Source organism: Mus musculus, chromosome 13, assembly GCF_000001635.26.
Source record: "Mus musculus strain C57BL/6J chromosome 13, GRCm38.p6 C57BL/6J".
NCBI lineage: Eukaryota > Metazoa > Chordata > Mammalia > Rodentia > Muridae > Mus > Mus musculus.
Window position 1 is genome coordinate 63,428,319 of NC_000079.6, and position 22,119 is coordinate 63,450,437.

General features: G+C 42.8%; 1 protein-coding gene across 26 annotated transcripts in view; it reads right to left on the reverse strand.

Annotated features, from left to right (window-relative positions):
* Positions 1-22,119, reverse strand: part of Fancc (Fanconi anemia, complementation group C) — a 195,959-nt gene that overhangs the window by 126,985 nt on the left and 46,855 nt on the right. For 15 of the 26 annotated variants that reach the window (XR_003950426.1, XM_011244476.3, XM_011244485.3 and 12 more), the window contains exon 1: positions 3,132-3,495. The exons of 1 other annotated variant lie outside the window; for it this stretch is intronic. The gene's annotated coding sequence lies outside the window, so the exon portion shown is untranslated. Of the gene's footprint in view, positions 1-2,648; positions 3,047-3,131; positions 3,496-22,119 lie in introns of those variants that run through there. 10 more of the 26 variants (NM_001042673.2, NM_001282942.1, NM_007985.3 and 7 more) reach the window with 4 other exon arrangements.

Below are 22,119 nucleotides of genomic sequence, written 5' to 3' on the forward strand. Positions count from 1 at the left end.
GACTGCTCTTCTAAAGTTCCTGAGTTCAAATCCCAGCAACCACAAGGTGGCTCACAACCCTCTGTAATGAGATATGACGCCCTCTTCTGGTGTGTCTGAAGACAGCTACAGTGTACTTATGTATCATAATCAATAAATCTTTGGGGCTGAGGGAGCAGGGACTGAGCAAGCGGGGACAACCGGAGTGAATGGGGTTGACCAGAGTGAGCAGAGGTCCTAAATACAATTCCCAACAACCGCACGAAGGCTCACAACCATCTGTACAGCTACAATGTACTCATATACATAAAAATAAATAAATCTTTTTTTAAAAGTGACAAGCTAGTGAACAGTCATATTGAGATTACAATTCTCCCAGAGAGATTTGTAAGTTTGTTTAACATAATGCCTCTCAAAAGCCATCATAGCAGTGCTTTAGGGAAATACAAGCTGATGCTATAAGGCATGTGTAAATGTAAGAAACCCACTATGGTAGGTGTCACTGAAAACAAGTGTTGATGAGGATGGATCAAGACCCTCACACACTGCTGCTGGGAATGTAGATGGCCACACAATTAAATTTACTACATAGCCCTGCCCACCCACCCCACCCCACCCCCAAAATCACATAACTGTTATTCTTAATGACTAAAATAATCTCAACCTAAATGTCCATCACCTGGAAATCCAAACACGGAACATACAATATACTAGTCATCAATAAACAGGACTAAACGACTGATACATGCTACTACCTAGGTGAATCTCAAAATCATTATGTTAGGGGGAAAAAGCCAGACACAGTTACCTATTTCATATTATATAAATGTGAAATGTCTAGAAGAACTTCCAAGAAAAGGTTAATCTATAGAACAAGAAAACAAACCAAAGGCTGTCTGAGACTGAGTGGAGCCAGGATTGGCCACAGATTTGTGAGTCTAAAACCATTAAAGTCATGCAAAGAATTCTGAGTCTGAGTTCCGGCCCCCACTGACCAATTCCAAATTCATTTCATAGCTTATAAGTGAATGTAGCCCCTCAGTGATGGGCAATTTCCAAAAGCTAAGTGTGATGGCCCACGACTGAAGCCCTGGCTCTCAAAGACACAGGCCTGACCTCTGGATTTAAAGCCAGCCTGACCTGACGATATGGGAAGACCCATTGCAAGAGGAGAGTGATTTGTACAAGGACTCTTTCTTCTCACAGCAGAAAAGGCTCAGAAAAAGGATGATCAAGGCCTATTAGAGACTCCTCATGCCAAGGAACAAGAAAAACTTGTATCTCAAAAGGAGGGGATGATTTAAGAGTGGGGCACACGCCTTTAATTCCAGCACTTGGGAGGCAGAGGCAGGCAGATGTCTGTGAGTTCAAGACCAGCCTGGTCTACATAGTGAATTCCAGGACAGACAGAGCTACATAATGAAACTTTGGAAGTGATGGGGCAGCACAACACTCAAGCACTGTATTGTTACCTAAATCTGTGAATCCTTGTATTCTCTTTTCCAATAATACTAGATTTTCAGTAAATCACTGAAAATTAATTCATTTATGTCTAAGAGAAGACTTTCATATTAAAAAGTTAGCTAATCAGAAACCATAAACACCACCAGAGAATATGCATATCATAATTACATTAAGATTTTTAAGGAGCATTTCGGGATGAATTCTAGCCTGACCTGAGGCTCTACCACTCCTGTTATGGTTCTATCACTAGGATGAAATTCCTTGGGGCCTCTCTGTGGCCTAGAAAATCCAACCAACTTCCTACTGGCCAGGATGGCCTCCCTGAAGTAGCTTTTATAAATACAAGATTGGTGTAATTCTTGCTGGAACTATTTGCCAAAATATGGAAGCAGTTAAGAGCCCCATTCATTTAAAATGTGCATACAGCTTCACATGGACAACAACATACGTGCCATGACCACTCACACAAGGGAACACTGAAGAGGGCTGGGGAGCTAGCTCAGTTGATAAGATGCCTGCCATTACAAGCATGAGAACATGAATTCTATCCCCAGAACACACGTTCGTTGCTGTGTGTGCGTGTGTATTTAAGGTTTTAAGTGTGTGGCCCACATTTGTCATCTCAGCAATGGGGAGGCAGAGAAAGGCATAACCCCAAGGGCTTGCAAAGTCAGGTGACCTACAAGCCAAATGTGATGGGTGTGAGGAGAGGCGGGGGACGAATAAGGAGGGAAAGATGGGGCACTCCTGACACCACCTCTGGCCTCTACATACACACACATAACCGCCAGTTGTTCAATTGTGAGCGTTAAATCTGCCATTTGGAAGCACCCTAAAGGCGAGGGCCATCCACAAATAGGTATCTCACGTCGGTCACACCCGCTTAGATTAATTTAATGAGGGATGGGATTTTTCGAATCATCTCATACTAGAGGAAAAGTCCAGGCACACAGAGGTCTTCAATATCATTGGCCTGTTCCAAGATTTTCATCCAGCACCCCCTCCAAGCCCAAGCACCTAAAAACTGTTCCAGTAAGGCAGCAAGACAGCAAGACACAAGCATTAAACACTCTCAGGCCTTGAATGGGCCTCTGGGCCTGTCACTCAAGCAGCTGTGGGAGGGCGATCTTGAGACCCTGAGCAGAGCTGCTCTAATGGATGGCGAGCAATAAGCTTCACCTTTGCCCCAGTCCTTCCAAAAGTACCTGCGGCTACGTTGAAACCAGAGGGAGAGGATTTGCTTAAAACAATAAAAATAAAAATAAATGGGGACGAAGGGTAAAGGACAGATGCCTCTCTACCATCGCCGCGAGCCAAGCTCACCAAGCTTCACCTTGGGCCTTAGACCCCACCCCTCACTGTCGGTCCCGCCCCGCCGGGCTCATCTGCGATGGCGCAGCCCCCCTCCGGCTCCTCTCCCTTGTGGAGCGGCCCCTCTAAGTCGTGCGGGCTCCCGCCGAGATCAGTTTCCGTGTGGTCACGCCCACCGCGTCTGTCGGCCACTGCCAAGCTGGGTTCAACTCCCCGATTAGCCACGCCCCTCACCGTCGGCCTCACCTCCCACCTGGCTCTAGCCCCGCCTCCCGCCAGGCCCCGCCTCCTGCCGGGCTATATCTTCCCCCCCCCCCAACCCCCCACATCCCGCCCCGCCCTCCCGCGGCTCGCACCCGCCCACCGTAGCTTCTCACCGTCCTGCCTCAGCTCCACCGCGCCGCGGGAGCGCGGCTCGCCCACGTTGAGACTCGGGCGCACGTTCTCGCGAGTCTTCTCTGCCCTAGCAGGAAACGGCGGTCTTCCCGGGTGGTCCTCACCCAGAGCTGCCTCAGCAGACTGGGCCGCGGCGGAAAAGAAGCCACCGCCCGGCTTCTGCGGCTTGAAAACTTGGCACAGCCTCACGGAACTTTTTTTGTTTTGACGTGTTTGGAATTTTCCCGCGGCCGCAAGGGAGTGGGGCTGCGCGCGCGCTCGCACGCACGCGCAGTGCACTCTGGGGCCCAGCGCGCTCCCGCGGCATGATGGGAAGATCTGAATCTCTCCTGGAGGAAGTGGGCGACTACGGGCTATAGCTAACTCGCGGCGCCGAGTGAGGGCTTTAGAGAAGAGAGAGCCCTGGAATGTGGTTCTTGAGAGACGGGAGTTGCCAGATAGGTCAAACTCCACATAGGGTTCAAGCCTGCTGGGCCCAACCACAAACGAGTTTTGTCTGTGGTTAGTGATCGCTCCAATCCCTAGTCAGGCCCATGTACTGCTTAGTTCAGGTTCAAATCGGTTCAAAGTTGCATTTACGCCACATAAGTGGAAACTTCTTGTCAAGTGAGACATGGCTTATCTTTTATTCTTGAATTTTTAACATTACATTTGTGTGCATGCCAGGTGAACCTAGAGGTCAGTTTGTGGGAATCAGTTCTCTCACTAATGCAGGTACCCAGTCTTCAACTTGGTGGTAGGAGCTTTTACCTGATGAGCGAGCCATCTTGCCAGCCCTTTCTTAAAGATTTTCAAATTTAGATCTGCATGGTTATTTACAGATGTTTGAATTGGGGAAGAGTCAGGATAACCTTAAACTTTTAGATTTTTTTGGTTTGTTTGTTTGTTTCGAGACAGGGTTTCTCTGTATAGCCCTGGCTGTCCTGGAACTCACTTTGTAGACCAGGCTGGCCTCCAACTCAGAAATCTGCCTGCCTCTGCCTCTGCCTCTGCCTCCCGAGTGCTGGGATTAAAGGCGTGTGCCACCACGCCCGGCTTAAATTTTTTTTTTTAATTAGTGCCTAAGAACCATTCGTTGTAATAAGACCACAACTTAGTGCCTTAAAAATAACATGTAGGGAGGAATATATGCCTGTAATAAATAGCTCTTATTTAAATACTCTGTTGCAGGATATTTGATCATACTGTGAATCCCGAGGTTGTATACTAGAAAAAACTATCTCTACACGTGTGGCTTAGCCCTAGCACACTCCTTTAATCCACGATCTTTCTGTTTATTGTAAATTGAATTTGAAAGAGAAGAATAAAGACTAGCCGAAAGACATTGGGTTGTAGAAAAACAACTGCTGAATTAGATTACCTGTATGCTTTAATTAAGGGAGCGGTGTAACAGATAGCTTAGCCATTAAGAGCACTGGCTGCTCTTCCAGAGAACCTGAGTTTGAGTCACAGCATCCACATGGCAGCTCACAATTATTAGTAACCCCTGTCCAAGGGATCTGATGCCCTCTTCTGGCCTCCTTCGGCACCACACTGCACAAACATTAATAAGTCATAATATCCACACACACAAAATAACAACATCAAAATTTAAAGGGAGACCCCAGGGGAACCTGATCCCAAAGTAACATGCCCTGCTTTATGGGATCAAGTGGCATCAAGCCTTTTAATATGTCATTTTAGTCAAAAAAAAATAGCACGTTTAGTGAGACAAGTGTGAATGACACCTTAGCCCTGAAAAAGCCATATAGTGACAAATTTTAAGATTTTTGTTTGTTAGTCTTTGTATTTACCAGCAAAAACAATGTGGAACTAGGTTTGTTTCTTGTCTTTTAGAGTGAAAGTAACCATTTTGGTACTCATATTTGTGTATACACACACACACACACACACACACACATATATATATATATATATGAAAAAAAGCTACCTGGAGTCAGACAACTCTTTGTGTCTCTGGGTGTTAGGAGTCTGGCCAGTCCTACTTTGTAAGTTAGCTGTCCAATGAAAGCCAGCCATAGGGAAAGCACCATGACTCTCCTCACAAGAACCTGTTTTAGGAGAAGTTTAGAAAACCCTTCCTACTTTGGAGGAAGGAAAGCTCAACCTTCTAGCTTTGTTTTAGTACCTAGATGCCAGTAATCACACAAGCTACCTGCTTTGGCTAAACAGGAAAGAAAAATAAGTTTTTATTTTGTCAAAATGAACATTATTTTAAGCCCCTGTGACTTGTCACAGGACTAAGATGAAGCACTGTAATAAAGTCAGATTTCCGTAATTAATGAAGATTCTTGTCCTTTGCCTTAAGCTTGGTCTAGAGAAAGGAACCATCCTCGGGCTAATGTATAGTTGCTTTTCCTGCAGAGACCATCAGTGAGTACATGGTTGTTACATGAGAATAGCCAAGAACAGCAAATGACATTTTAAAATTGGTGGGGCTATTGGGGCCTGAAATTATAAAGACAGGTAACCTATCTCCTTACTAAAAACATGTGAAGGCTGAAGATCAGAGGAACAACCCTAGCCTTGTGGAATCTCTAACAAGATTCCAGAAAACAAAAATCTGTGGTTTTCCCCCATTGAGCAATGAATGACATGTATACTCTTTTAGGAGAATGTGCAACCAATTTTAGCCCAGTTTTATTTAGGTCAGTAAACGCATGCATTCTTATTTAGAGCGTACATCCCAATCCTGGTGTGTTGTAACTAATTTAGCACGTTTTTATTGCCTGCAGAAAGTAATAAGTTACAGTTTCAAATGAGCACATGGCTTAAAAATAGTTTTCCTCATAAGTATTTAATAATGATTCACTTAGCATGAAATTAATATTAAAGAATTTCTAAGAATAAGCACTTAAAAATTCCAGTTGAAAAAGGAAGAAATTATTCACATTTGTGACTTGATTAATCCTGGCAACCATTAAGTCAGAAAAAAAAAGTGAATTCCATCCTATTCCTGTGTCAGTTTCAGATTGACCCTTAAATCACTGAATGTTTTCCCAAAACGAACTTAACTGCATCTTGTCTATTTCTATGCTTAATGAAGGTTCTAGTCTTCAGTTTGTGTGTGTGCACCTGTGTGTGTGTGTTAAACTGTACTTTAATTCTTAAAGATGCATAGGAACAAAACATGTTCCTTATGTTTTGAGTGATGAAATGCCCAACGTGACTGCTTAAGGGAAAGGTGTGTCACCACCCACTGACTCCTCGGCTGCTTGGTGTGGTGAACTCACACACTGGGACACAGGAAGCAAAGAGGGAAAAAGGGACCCTGCCCTGACCAGGCACAACTGTCAAAAACACCTTCTACACACCTGCTTCCAGCCAGGCTTCACCTCCCTCAAAGTTTTGACTGCCTTTCAAAGTAGAACTGCCAGCTGTGACCCAAACATTCAACACTTGAGCCTCTGTGAGATATTTCATAGTCAAGCCATAACACGCAAGCATGAGAAACCAACATGTAAAACAGTCATAGTGGCTATGATCCCACTACTCATGAGCCTGAAGCATAAAGGTTGCCTGGGAAACACAGTAAGGCCTCAAAAAAATCAGTGTTTAATGAGCATCTCTGTTCTGCAGCGTTTAGTGAGCATCTCTGTTTGGGGAACTTCCCCAGGCACTCTATGGTCACTGTCTCACTTGATCTCTAATTCCAGTACCTGTAAGTAAAGCAATGCTCCCAGTTTGTACACAGCCAATAAAGAATAAATCAGGGTGCTGGGGATTAAACCAAGCTGCCGTTCATACTAGACAAGTGTTGTACCACTAAACTACATCCCCAGCCCCCAAAGAATTCATTTTAGATGTGAAAAAACTTCACAACAGACAGTGGCATGGTGGTGTTGATAGAATGGATGTTTGGGATTCTGAAAACTTCGTGTTTTTATGCTGCCTACCTTCATTCAGGCTCTTTTGCAATCTTTAGCTTCTGTACCAATTTCTTATTGCTGCTAGAACAAATGACCAGACTGAATGATTGAAAATGAATGCATTGTTCTATGCTTCTATAAAACAGGGATTCCATGTCAGAACCAGTGGTCTAAAATTAGATGTCAGTGGGCTTTTGTCCTTCGGAGCTTAGATGCTCGGAAGGAGGTTTCCTTGCTCCTAGAGGCTATGTGCTTTCCTTAGCAAATGCTCCCAACGGTGTCTCTTTGGATTCTGACCTTACTTCTCTCTTCTAAGGACCCTCGTGATTGCTTCTGCCCGCTCCCGTAATCCAGGATAACCTCCCCATCTGAAAATGGTTGATTTATTCAGATCGACAGAGAGCTTGCACAGAAGGCGATATATTCACAAGTTACAGGGCACTGTTGTTCAGTAGACCTCACCCCACTCACTCATTCAGACCCATTTCCACAACTCCTTCTCCAAAGTACTGAAGACAGCTCCACTACCTTGTGAAATCCTCAGAAAAAACTTTTTCTTTCAGCAATGTTTCCTGTAGTGTGTAATGACAAATGTCATTAATATTTTAGTCATTTATTTCTTTTCTTTTTTTTTTCTTTTTTTTTAGTCATTTATTTCTTAAGCCAGATTTGCTTCTGGCCACTCCTTCCGGCTTCAACATCAAAGTTAGTACTGCACACTTATGACAGTACTGCTTGTGCCTGGTGCTTGCCGTCCCAAGAAGACAAATCACAAAGTTCCAATATGGGCTAGTATCAGAAGCCTTATCGGGGTTTGACTTCACAGCTCCCGTGAATGGCTTTCATTTCATTTTTCCTCGCTGGGTTTTAGTTTCTACTTGTAATCTCATGCAAAAATGTGCAAATATCCTCCATTTTTAGCAAAGACACCTGGTTCTTTTTTTATCACCCTGTGGAGAAAATAAGAGTCCTGGCTGTCCTAGAATTTACTATGTAGACTAGGATGGCCTTGAATTCCCAGAGACCTTTCTGCTTCTGCATCCCAAGAGCTAAGACAAAGCATGTGCTCTACCACACCCACCCACCCAACCCCTCTTTTTTTTTTTTTTTTTTTTGGGTTTTTCCAATTTTTTTTTCCATTTTTATTAGGTATTTAGCTCATTTACATTTCCAATGCTATACCAAAAGTCCCCCATACCCACCCACCCCCACTCCCCTACCCACCCACTCCCCCTTTTTGGCCCTGGCGTTCCCCTGTACTGGGGCATACAAAGTTTGCGTTTCCAATGGGCCTCTCTTTCCAGTGATGGCCGACTAGGCCATCCCTTGATACATATGCAGCTAGAGTCAAGAGCTCCGGGGTACTGGTTAGTTCATAATGTTGTTCCACCCATAGGGTTACAGATCTCTCTAGCTCCTTGGGTTCTTTCTCTAGCTCCTCCATTGGGAGCCCTGTGATCCATCCACTAGCTGGCTGTGAGCATCCACTTCTGTGTTTGCTAGGCCCCAGCATAGTCTCACAAGAGATAGCTACATCTGGGTCCTTTCGATAAAATCTTGCTAGGGTATGCAATGGTGTCAGCGTTTGGATGCTGATTATGGGGTGGATCCCTGGATATGGCAGTCTCTACATGGTCCATCCTTTCATCTCAGCTCCAAACTTTGTCTCTGTAACTCCTTCCATGGGTGTTTTGTTCCCACTTCTAAGGAGGAGCATAGTGTCCACACTTCAGTCTTCATTTTTCTTGAGTTTCATGTGTTTAGGAAATTGTATCTTATATCTTGGGTATCCTAGGTTTGGGGCTAATATCCACTTATCAGTGAGTACATATTGTGTGAGTTCCTTTGTGAATGTGTTACCTCACTCAGGATGATGCCCTCCAGGTCCATCCATTTGGTTAGGAATTTCATAAATTCATTCTTTTTAATAGCAGAGTAGTACTCCATTGTGTAGATGTACCACATTTTCTGTATCCATTCCTCTGTTGAGGGGCATCTGGGTTCTTTCCAGCTTCTGGAGGAGAAAGTGGGGAAAAACCTTGAAGATATGGGCACAGGGGAAAAATTCCTGAACAGAACAGCAATGGCATGTGCTGTAAGATCGAGAATTGACAAATGGGACCTAATGAAACTCCAAAGTTTCTGCAAGGCAAAAGACACCGTCAATAAGACAAAAAGACCACCAACAGATTGGGAAAGGATCTTTACCTATCCTAAATCAGATAGGGGACTAATATCCAACATATATAAAGAACTCAAGAAGGTGGACTTCAGAAAATCGAACAACCCATTAAAAAATGGGGCTCAGGAGCGGTCGCCATCTTGGTCCGGGACCCGCCGAACTTAGGAAATTAGTCTGAACAGGTGAGAGGGTGCGCCAGAGAACCTGACAGCTTCTGGAACAGGCGGAAGCACAGAGGCGCTGAGGCAGCACCCTGCGTGGGCCGGGGACAGCCGGCCACCTTCCGGACCAGAGGACAGGTGCCCGCCCGGCTGGGGAGGCGACCTAAGCCACAGCAGCAGCGGTCGCCATCTTGGTCCCGGGACTCCAAGGAACTTAGGAATTTAGTCTGCTTAGGTGAGAGTCTGTACCACCTGGGAACTGCCAAAGCAACACAGTGTCTGAGAAAGGTCCTGTTTTGGGCCTTCTTCTTCGGCCAGGAGGAGGTCCAAATACAAGATATCTGCGCACCTTCCCTGTAAGAGAGCTTGCCAGCAGAGAGTGCTCTGAGCACTGAAACTCAGAGGAGAGAATCTGTCTCCCAGGTCTGCTGATAGACGGTAACAGAATCACCAGAAGAACAATCTCTAAACAGAGTCAACTATAACTACTAACTCCAGAGATTACCAGATGGCGAAAGGTAAACGGAGGAATCTTACTAACAGGAACCAAGACCACTCACCATCACCAGAACCCAGCACACCCACTTCGCCCAGTCCAGGGAACCCCAACACACCTGAGAACCTAGACCTAGATTTAAAAGCATATCTCATGATGATGGTAGAGGACATCAAGAAGGACTTTAATAAATCACTTAAAGAAATACAGGAGAACACTGCTAAAGAGTTACAAGTCCTTAAAGAAAAACAGGAAAACACAATCAAACAGGTAGAAGTCCTTACAGAAAAAGAGGAAAAAACATACAAACAGGTGATGGAAATGAACAAAACCATACTAGACCTAAAAAGGGAAGTAGACACAATAAAGAAAACTCAAAGTGAGGCAACACTAGAGATAGAAACCCTAGGAAAGAAATCTGGAACCATAGATTTGAGCATCAGCAACAGAATACAAGAGATGGAAGAGAGAATCTCAGGTGCAGAAGATTCCATAGAGAACATCGGCACAACAATCAAAGAAAATGGAAAATGCAAAAAGATCCTAACTCAAAATATCCAGGAAATCCAGGACACAATAAGAAGACCAAACGTACGGATAATAGGAGTGGATGAGAATGAAGATTTTCAACTCAAAGGTCCAGCAAACATCTTCAACAAAATTATTGAAGAAAACTTCCCAAATCTAAAGAATGAGATGCATATGAACATACAAGAAGCCTACAGAACTCCAAATAGACTGGACCAGAAAAGAAATTCCTCCCGACACATAATAATCAGAACATCAAATGCACTAAATAAAGATAGAATACTAAAAGCAGTAAGGGAAAAAGGTCAAGTAACATATAAAGGCAAGCCTATCAGAATTACACCAGATTTTTCACCAGAGACTATGAAAGCCAGAAGAGCCTGGACAGATGTTATACAGACACTAAGAGAACACAAACTGCAGCCCTGGCTACTATACCCAGCCAAACTCTCAATTATCATAGAGGGAGAAACCAAAGTATTCCACGACAAAACCAAATTCACGCATTATCTCTCCACGAATCCAGCCCTTCAAAGGATAATAACAGAAAAAAACCAACACAAGAATGGGAACAACGCCCTAGAAAAAACAAGAAGGTAATCCCTCAACAAACCTAAAAGAAGACAGCCACAAGAACAGAATGCCACCTTTAACAACTAAAATAACAGGAAGCAACAATTACTTTTCCTTAATATCTCTTAACATCAATGGTCTCAACTCGCCAATAAAAAGACATAGACTAACAAACTGGCTACACAAACAAGACCCAACATTTTGCTGCTTACAGGAAACTCATCTCAGAGAAAAAGATAGACACTACCTCAGAATGAAAGGCTGGAAAACAATTTTCCAAGCAAATGGTATGAAGAAACAAGCAGGAGTAGCCATCCTAATATCTGATAAGATTGACTTCCAACCCAAAGTCATCAAAAAAGACAAGGAGGGACACTTCATTCTCATCAAAGGTAAAATCCTCCAAGAGGAACTCTCAATTCTGAATATCTATGCTCCAAATACAAGAGCAGCCACATTCACTAAAGAAACTTTAGTAAAGCTCAAAGCACACATTGCGCCTCACACAATAATAGTGGGAGACTTCAACACACCACTTTCACCAATGGACAGATCATGGAAACAGAAACTAAACAGGGACACACTGAAACTAACAGAAGTGATGAAACAAATGGATCTGACAGATATCTACAGAACATTTTACCCTAAAACAAAAGGATATACCTTCTTCTCAGCACCTCATGGTACCTTCTCCAAAATTGACCACATAATAGGTCACAAATCAGGCCTCAACAGATTCAAAAATATTGAAATTGTCCCATGTATCCTATCAGATCACCATGCACTAAGGCTGATCTTCAATAACAAAATAAATAACAGAAAGCCAACATTCACATGGAAACTGAACAACACTCTTCTCAATGATACCTTGGTCAAGGAAGGAATAAAGAAAGAAATTAAAGACTTTTTAGAGTTTAATGAAAATGAAGCCACAACGTACCCAAACCTTTGGGACACAATGAAAGCATTTCTAAGAGGGAAACTCATAGCTATGAGTGCCTTCAAGAAAAAACGGGAGAGAGCACATACTAGCAGCTTGACAACACATCTAAAAGCTCTAGAAAAAAAGGAAGCAAATTCACCCAAGAGGAGTAGACGGCAGGAAATAATCAAACTCAGGGGTGAAATCAACCAAGTGGAAACAAGAAGAACTATTCAAAGAATTAACCAAACGAGGAGTTGGTTCTTTGAGAAAATCAACAAGATAGATAAACCCTTAGCTAGACTCACTAAAGGGCACAGGGACAAAATCCTAATTAACAAAATCAGAAATGAAAAGGGAGACATAACAACAGATCCTGAAGAAATCCAAAACACCATCAGATCCTTCTACAAAAGGCTATACTCAACAAAACTGGAAAACCTGGACGAAATGGACAAATTTCTGGACAGATACCAGGTACCAAAGTTGAATCAGGATCAAGTTGACCTTCTAAACAGTCCCATATCCCCTAAAGAAATAGAAGCAGTTATTAATAGTCTCCCAGCCAAAAAAAGCCCAGGACCAGACGGGTTTAGTGCAGAGTTCTATCAGACCTTCAAAGAAGATCTAACTCCAGTTCTGCACAAACTTTTTCACAAGATAGAAGTAGAAGGTATTCTACCCAACTCATTTTATGAAGCCACTATTACTCTGATACCTAAACCACAGAAAGATCCAACAAAGATAGAGAACTTCAGACCAATTTCTCTTATGAACATCGATGCAAAAATCCTTAATAAAATTCTCGCTAACCGAATCCAAGAACACATTAAAGCGATCATCCATCCTGACCAAGTAGGTTTTATTCCAGGGATGCAGGGATGGTTTAATATACGAAAATCCATCAATGTAATCCATTATATAAACAAACTCAAAGACAAAAACCACATGATCATCTCGTTAGATGCAGAAAAAGCATTTGACAAGATCCAACACCCATTCATGATAAAAGTTCTGGAAAGATCAGGAATTCAAGGCCAATACCTAAACATGATAAAAGCAATCTACAGCAAACCAGTAGCCAACATCAAAGTAAATGGAGAGAAGCTGGAAGCAATCCCACTAAAATCAGGGACTAGACAAGGCTGCCCACTTTCTCCCTACCTTTTCAACATAGTACTTGAAGTATTAGCCAGAGCAATTCGACAACAAAAGGAGATCAAGGGGATACAAATTGGAAAAGAGGAAGTCAAAATATCACTTTTTGCAGATGATATGATAGTATATATAAGTGACCCTAAAAATTCCAACAGAGAACTCCTAAACCTGATAAACAGCTTCGGTGAAGTAGCTGGATATAAAATTAACTCAAACAAGTCAATGGCCTTTCTCTACACAAAGAATAAACAGGCTGAGAAAGAAATTAGGGAAACAACACCCTTCTCAATAGCCACAAATAATATAAAATATCTCGGCGTGACTCTAACGAAGGAAGTGAAAGATCTGTATGATAAAAACTTCAAGTCCCTGAAGAAAGAAATTAAAGAAGATCTCAGAAGATGGAAAGATCTCCCATGCTCATGGATTGGCAGGACCAACATTGTAAAAATGGCTATCTTGCCAAAAGCAATCTACAGATTCAATGCAATCCCCATTAAAATTCCAACTCAATTCTTCAACGAATTAGAAGGAGCAATTTGCAAATTCATCTGGAATAACAAAAAACCGAGGATAGCAAAAACTCTTCTCAAGGATAAAAGAACCTCTGGTGGAATCACCATGCCTGACCTAAAGCTTTACTACAGAGCAATTGTGATAAAAACTGCATGGTACTGGTATAGAGACAGACAAGTGGACCAATGGAATAGAATTGAAGATCCAGAAATGAACCCACACACCTATGGTCACTTGATCTTCGACAAGGGAGCCAAAACCATCCAGTGGAAGAAAGACAGCATTTTCAACAATTGGTGCTGGCACAACTGGTTGTTATCATGTAGAAGAATGCGAATTGATCCATACTTATCTCCTTGTACTAAGGTCAAATCTAAGTGGATCAAGGAACTTCACATAAAACCAGAGACACTGAAACTTATAGAGGAGAAAGTGGGGAAAAGCCTTGAAGATATGGGCACAGGGGAAAAATTCCTGAACAGAACAGCAATGGCTTGTGCTGTAAGATCGAGAATTGACAAATGGGACCTAGTGAAACTCCAAAGTTTCTGCAAGGCAAAAGACACTGTCTATAAGACAAAAAGACCACCAACAGACTGGGAAAGGATCTTTACCTATCCTAAATCAGATAGGGGACTAATATCCAACATATATAAAGAACTCAAGAAGGTGGACCTCAGAAAATCAAATAACCCCCTTAAAAAATGGGGCTCAGAACTGAACAAAGAATTCTCACCTGAGGAATACCGAATGGCAGAGAAGCACCTGAAAAAATGTTCAACATCCTTAATCATCAGGGAAATGCAAATCAAAACAACCCTGAGATTCCACCTCACACCAGTGAGAATGGCTAAGATCAAAAATTCAGGTGACAGCAGATGCTGGCGAGGATGTGGAGAAAGAGGAACACTCCTCCATTGTTGGTGGGATTGCAGGCTTGTACAACCACTCTGGAAATCAGTCTGGCGGTTCCTCAGAAAATTGGACATAGTACTACCGGAGGATCCAGCAATACCTCTCCTGGGCATATATCCAGAAGAAGCCCCAACTGGTAAGAAGGACACATGCTCCACTATGTTCATAGCAGCCTTATTTATAATAGCCAGAAACTGGAAAGAACCCAGATGCCCCTCAACAGAGGAATGGATACAGAAAATGTGGTACATCTACACAATGGAGTACTACTCAGCTATTAAAAAGAATGAATTTATGAAATTCCTAGCCAAATGGATGGACCTGGAGAGCATCATCCTGAGTGAGGTAACACAATCACAAAGGAACTCACACAATATGTACTCACTGATAAGTGGATACTAGCCCAAAACCTAGGATACCCACGATATAAGATACAATTTCCTAAACACATGAAACTCAAGAAAAATGAAGACTGAAGTGTGGACACTATGCCCCTCCTTAGAAGTGGGAACAAAACACCCATGGAAGGAGTTACAGAAACAAAGTTTGGAGCTGAGATGAAAGGATGGACCATGTAGAGACTGCCATATCCAGGGATCCACCCCATAATCAGCATCCAAACGCTGACACCATTGCATATACTAGCAAGATTTTATCGAAAGGACCCAGATGTAGCTGTCTCTTGTGAGACTATGCCGGGGCCTAGCAAACACAGAAGTGGATGCTCACAGTCAGCTAATGGATGGATCACAGGGCTCCCAATGGAGGAGCTAGAGAAAGTACCCAAGGAGCTAAAGGGATCTTCAACCCTATAGGTGGAACAACATTATGAACTAACCAGTACCCCTGAGCTCTTGACTCTAGCTGCATATGTATCAAAAGATGGCCTAGTCGGCCATCACTGGAAAGAGAGGCCCATTGGACACGCAGACTTTGTGTGCCCCGGTACAGGGGAACGCCAGGGCCAAAGCGGGGGAGTGGGTGGGTAGGGGAGTGGGGGTGGGTGGGTAAGGGGGACTTTTGGTATAGCATTGGAAATGTAAAGGAGCTAAATACCTAATAAAAAATGGAAAAAAAATAAATTACAAATGATTAGTAGTCTCTTTTTGACAGAAAGTGTATGTGTAACTTGTATGAATGAATGGATATCCTATAATAGCTACATTGCAGAAGAGGGCCATGAAAAATTATTCTAAATAACAAACTATCCAAAATGAAAGCAAGCAGTGCCTTGTCAGGCTATGTGGGGGCTTCCCCCAAAACTTCTTAAAAGACAGTTTTGTCATGAAAGCACTGACCACCAAGGAAAGGGCGTAAATAATCGGAAGGCTGAAAGCAAAAAAAAAAAAAAAATGGGGCTCAGAACTGAACAAAGAATTCTCACCTGAGGAATACCGAATGGCAGAGAAGCACCTGAAAAAATGTTCAACATCCTTAATCATCAGGGAAATGCAAATCAAAACAACCCTGAGATTCCACCTCACACCAGTCAGAATGGCTAAGATCAAAAATTCAGGTGACAGCAGATGCTGGCGTGGATGTGGAGAAAGAGGAACACTCCTCCATTGTTGGTGGGATTGCAGGCTTGTACAACCACTCTGGAAATCAGTCTGGCGGTTCCTCAGAAAATTGGACATTGTACTACCGGAGGATCCAGCAATACCTCTCCTGGGCATATATCCAGAAGATGCCCCAACTGGTAAGAAGGACACATGCTCCACTATGTTCATAGCAGCCTTATTTATAATAGCCAACCCCTCTTAACAGCAAGACTTACTTAGGTCTTTTTACATCTCTCAGGCTCTGGTAAAATACTGGACCAGGGAAAGGAAATCAATACCCTAAAGTTTACATCTGGCCTGCAGGTTTGTTTTGTTTAGCTTGAACACCACTTGAGGAAAAATTTTAATTAGAAACATTTGGAAATCAGAGAATTTCACTTAGAACCCTAATTTTTGCACTGCCTTATAATTTGGACGGTGTGACAACCCTGCGCCACCATTTCTGCCTAACATAAACTGGAGGGGAGTAAAGTGCCTGCCTCAGGCAGACAGGTTCTCCAGCTTGGTGGTCTCTGGTCAGCTCACACTGGCCTCTAAGAGACAGCCAGTCAGATTCCGGTGCTGAGATACCTTTAGTGCTGAGGCTGGGAAGGTGACTCAGTAGGTAAAGTGCTTACTATGTAAGCCTGAAGACCCAAGTCCATATCTGAGAACTCACATCAAAAGCTGGGCTCTGGGGAGGTGAAGACAGAGAGATCTGGGCAATCTAACTGGACTCATTGACCACCAGGTTCAGTGACAGATCCTGGCTCAAAAGGGCAGTGGGGGCTTGAGGGCAGAGAGCAACAGAGAAAAAAAAACTGATATGGACCTCTGGTTTTCACATGCACACTCCTGTGAACTCACGAGCACAGACACCACACATTCAGTGTTGTTCCAATATTACCCTTTTTGTTTCCAAGCATAGAAATTGCTTGCTAAGCCTAAATCTGGCCCAGAAACTGAGGGTATCTTCACACAAGGTTTCTGATAGGCTATCATTCTCTGGAACCTTGGTAGCCAAAGTATAATCCATGGACCGGCAGCATCTTGTCAACTGAGAGATGATTAACAGTGTGCTTAGCCAGGATTTTCATCTTAACAATGCCCAGGTGATTCGGGCATATATTAAAATCTGAGAATTATAGCCCAGGATGAAGAACAGCTGATCCTTGCCTCACACACCTGACTAAGACTAGTTCTAGGTTGTTCATTTAGTGCCACAGAAATTAGTAACATGCCTGTCTCTTGGGACTTTCTGCACCTGCAGACGACAAGAGGGAAGAGACTAAAAACACAAACGACACCAAAACAAAACCTAGGTACTGCTCTAGGTTCAGGACAGGAAAACAGAAGCGTATTTGTCATAGTCTGTGGGTCAGGAAGTCCTGCCCGTTTTCTCACAGACAGCTGTATACATCGGTGTGGCCTCATCTGTCTGAAGAGCCAAGGGGTTTTTCCAGGCCTCCTCCATCAGGGCATCAGTTGCTCCCACGATCTGATTAATACCTGAAGCCTCCACTTTCTAGATGATGAGAGTTTTAGTATATAAACTCTGGGGTACTTAATATCTTAATATCATTTTTTTTAACTTTTTACTTGAGTGGTGTTAAAATACAAAATCTGGCTCTCATCTCCTTCAAGTCTTCACCCAAACATTCCTTCTTAACAGAGTATACTCGATCACTATTGAAAATGGGGGTGGGGAGTGGGGGGTGGGGAATCCCTAAGCCCTATCCTCACCCCTCAGTCTGCATCCAGCCCCTCGCCTCTGTCCTGCACCTGTTCTGTCTGAACAAAGCACTGACTAGCCTCCATTACTTACAATGCCATCCACTTATTTATTGTGTCTATCTTCTGATTAACACAACTAACATGTGACGTACTCAGAGGCAGGGATTGGCTGACTTACTGATAAATCCCCATGGTAATATAGGCACTGAATGAGTGAACAGGTGAACAAAAAAACTATTTCTCTTTTGATTTTTCTGTCTCGTGGACTCTTTCCTTACCATGATTTCAGAATCTCTTCAGCTTGTTTCCTCTTCCCCATTCTCTGTCCTGCTCCCACATTGCAGTCCCTCAAGCTCCTTTCCGTTGCTGTCCATGCTTTTTGTTGATTGTGAGTGTGCTGTCTTCTCTTGTTTTTAAAGTTTTCCTCACCCTGGAGCCCCTGTCTTCCCTGACTTCCTTTTGTTCTTTTCAATATTGTTCTTCAGAATAAAAATCTGCTATAAATTACTGACGACCCTGTCAGTTCACATTTAAGATGGTGGTGCAAGAGGCTCCTTGGAGAGTCTGCATACCTGAGTAGATCTGTCCATGAGTGGGCCTCCCCATGCTCATGACATTTTAACAGTGAATCTCAGCAGTGATAGCTATAGAGCCAGGGAAATGTGAATGTGCCTTCTGCAGTTACAGGGAACATAAAAGCTGGGGTGGTGGTGGGATCGGGTGGTGATGGGATGGGCAGAGCTGGGCAGACTAATGGAGGTTAGGGGTGGGTTCACAGCTCAGCTGCTGCTGAGGTCTGCTTCAACATGTCATTTTTTTTTTAATAAGAGCACAAATCCACTTTTATTTATTTACTCTCCATTAGTTTAAATCCGGGATGGGTACGACGTCACACAGATTTTTTTTGTCCAAAGGTCTTTACAGGAAGGTTGCTTCGGAATTTGACACAAACCATGCCACTGTTTCCATGGGCCCGAGTTACTTTTCTCCAGATCACTCTAGTTTCGTTTAGTTTGCCTCCAGGAGTGACTGTATTGTTTTTTGCTGTATACACATAAGCACATCTCTTGCCTAAGTAGAACTCTGTTTCATCTCGGGCATAAACGCCTTCAATTTTAAGAAGAGCCGCGTGCTCTCTTTGATTCCGGAGACCTCACTTTGTAACCAGCAAAAATGGCCTTGCACCACAGCCTTCCAGATAAACTTGCTTTTTTATCTTTATTTATTTATTTATTTATTTATTTATTTAAAGGAAGTCCTGTTCCCAGAAAGCCTCCACAGGCGCCAAGATGGCGGAAAGAGCTACCATGTCCATTTTTCATTTAAGTTTCCAATACAGATATTACTGAGAGGGGAACAAGTGTTCCCCCCAGTCAGGGTCTATATGGTTCACCTTTTCTGCTTGGGGAGGAGTGGATTTGTTTCACTGGTTGGAGATCAGTGGGGGAATACATTGGGGTAGGGGTGGGGGTGGGGCAATCTTTTCACACCAGTGGCTCTTCTCCAATGACTCTGGAGCCAACCTTCTGAATTTCTGAGCCAATGCAGGCTTTTCTGATGCCTCAGTCTTCCGATCTTCCAGCCTTCTGAGGCCTTTGCCTCTGATTAGCTAAAGCAGATCCCATCCCCTTGGCTGAGCATCTGGTTTGGAAAGTTGGTCCTCTGCTGTTCTTGCTCTCTGGTCACCTCTTACTTCTCATGTTTTGTTAATTTTACTGCATCCATGAGGTTCCAAGGGCCAGTGTACCATTTGTAACCAGAAAATGGTTATGTTCTGTCCAACACAATATCTGTATAAAAATAAAGTGTATTTGGGGTTTTTTTTGTTTGTTTGTTTGTTTGTTTTGCTTTGCTTTGCTTTTCATTCCATATTTCTTTTGAGGGTCATTTCATTTTATACCCTTTAGAGATTACATTACTTCTAGAAAAATAGGTACAGCTTTGGAAACTACAGATATAAATCTTAAGGAGTTTAGCTTGGTTTGAGACAGGATCTCACTCCATACCAGAGGCTATCTTGAAACTCACTATTTACCCCAGGCTGGGCTCTGACACCCCAGTTTCTTTGTGCTGGCGTTATGAGCAGGAGACCCTAGGCCTGAACATTCTGAAGTGTTGATCAATGTGAATTTCCATTGGTAAAAGGGAAAGTAAGGGTGACAGTGATGACAGAAACTACTTGTGCAGCGAAAGTGAATCACTCCTTTAAGATCTGTAGATATGTTTAAATCGTTGTGTAACCTTAATGCATGTTCTCACACAATGCCCCAGGGATTATGGAATTAAGGCCACTAGCTATCAAACGAAACCAAGTTCTGATCCATGCATACTTACCTGTGAAATATCGTCTAAGTTTCTGTCTTGGAAGATGCTTAAATATTCTGAAATGGTGGGTAAAAGTCAGAGACCTGGCCTTCTAACACCCAATCCACAGGGTAGCTGTTCCCCCCATGTTTTCAAACTCATGGTTGAGCAGATTTAATGATCACCACTTACCCTAGATTTTACCATTGCTCAGAAGTTTTTTTTTTTTTAAATATTTTTATTAGGTATTTTCCTCATTTACATTTCCAATGCTATCCCAAAAGTCCCCCATACCCTCCCCCCACTCCCCTATCCACCTACTCCCACTTTTTGGCCCTGGTGTTCCCCTGGACTGGGGCATATACAGTTTGCAAGTCCAATGGGCCTCTCTTTCCAGTGATGGCCGACTAGGCCATCTTTTGATACATATGCAGCTAGAGTCAAGAGTTCTAGGGTACTGGTTAGTTCATAATGTTGTTCCACCTATAGGGTTGCAGATCCCTTTAGCTCCTTGGGTACTTTCTCTAGCTCCTCCATTGGGAGCCCTGTGATCCATCCAACAGCTGACTGTGATCATCCACTTCTGTCAGAAGTTTTTGTTAAGACCTAGAAAATATTTGTTAATATACTTGGAATCATAAAAGTGCTTCATGGTTATAGCTGCAGCTCAGTAGTAGGGTACGTGCCTGGTGTGCATAGGGCCCAAAATTAATCCCAGGATCACAAAAGAACTATCTGATTGGGGGGAGGGGCAGAGTTTGTTTTCAAACATAGATTACTACTTTTTTGGAAGTCACATTTTTTTTTTCATTTCAAATTCTAACCAGCCCTCCTAGGGGTTGAAGGAAGAGCATGCAATCGGGTTGGTAACACCACACTGAGGATGGTCTTATAGGCAATACATGCTCCCCACCAACTGCTTGTTCATGAACATAATTGTATTCTGTAACATTTTAGAGAAGGAATAATTCTCAAATGAGTGATTGATTGTTTTCTGTGGAGATTTCCTCCTGACCTTGAATCAGTTGTGACTTTGGACTGATATGAAAGCTGAGGCCAATCTGTAGCAACACACCTTCCGCTTAGCCGGCCAAGATACTCAGCAGAGATGCTGACCGCCTGTCAATGGCTCTAAGGCCACAGCTTAGCACTTAGGTCACAGGTTTCATAAACTCCATTTAATCACCTCAGATCAACAGTGAAACATCTAAAAGTCCATAGAAACTTAAAGGAAAGCACAAATGAAGAAAACGCGGACACGTTAGACTTCAAAGAGATGTAAAATTTCCACCAAACCCTATCATCAAGATAGCAAAAGAACAACCCACAGCTGGGGAAAGTACACTTACAGCACACACAATTGATGAGAAAGTTGAAGCAAAAATATTTAAAGAACTCCTACAACTCAATATTAAAAAGGCAAAGAACCAATATAAAAATTAGCAAGTTATTTGAATAAATTTTTCTCTGTAGAAGATACATAAATAGCCAATAAGCACATACAAAGATCCTCACCATTAGTACACATATGAACCACATAGTGATACCACTTAATTTCTACTATGATATTCTCAATTTTTTAAAACCCAAAAATAGGGAAATAGGGGTTGGTGAGATGGTTCAGCAGTTAAGAGCGCTGACTGCTCTTCTGAAGGTCCTGAGTTCAAATCCCAGAAACCACATGGTGGCCCACAACCAACTGTAATGAGATCTGGTGCGTTTGAAGTCAGCTACAGTGTATTTATGTATAATAATAAATAAATCTATTTTAAAAAAAGGAAAAAGGAAATAAAAGAAACCTTTAGGGCTGGAGATATGATTCAGTGGTTAAGAGCACTGGCTGCTCTTCCTGAGGATCAAGGTTTGATTCCCAGCACCCACATCAGGCAGATCACAAAAAATCTGACACTTCTGGTCTTTGCAGACACCTGCACTGACGTGCACATATCCACATATCTACCTATTCACATATCTACCTGTAATTAAAAATAAAACCATCTTTAAAAAAAGAAAATCCGAAAAAAAAGAAAGAAAGAAAAGGAAAATCTGTGTCTAGTTGTGTCTAGAACT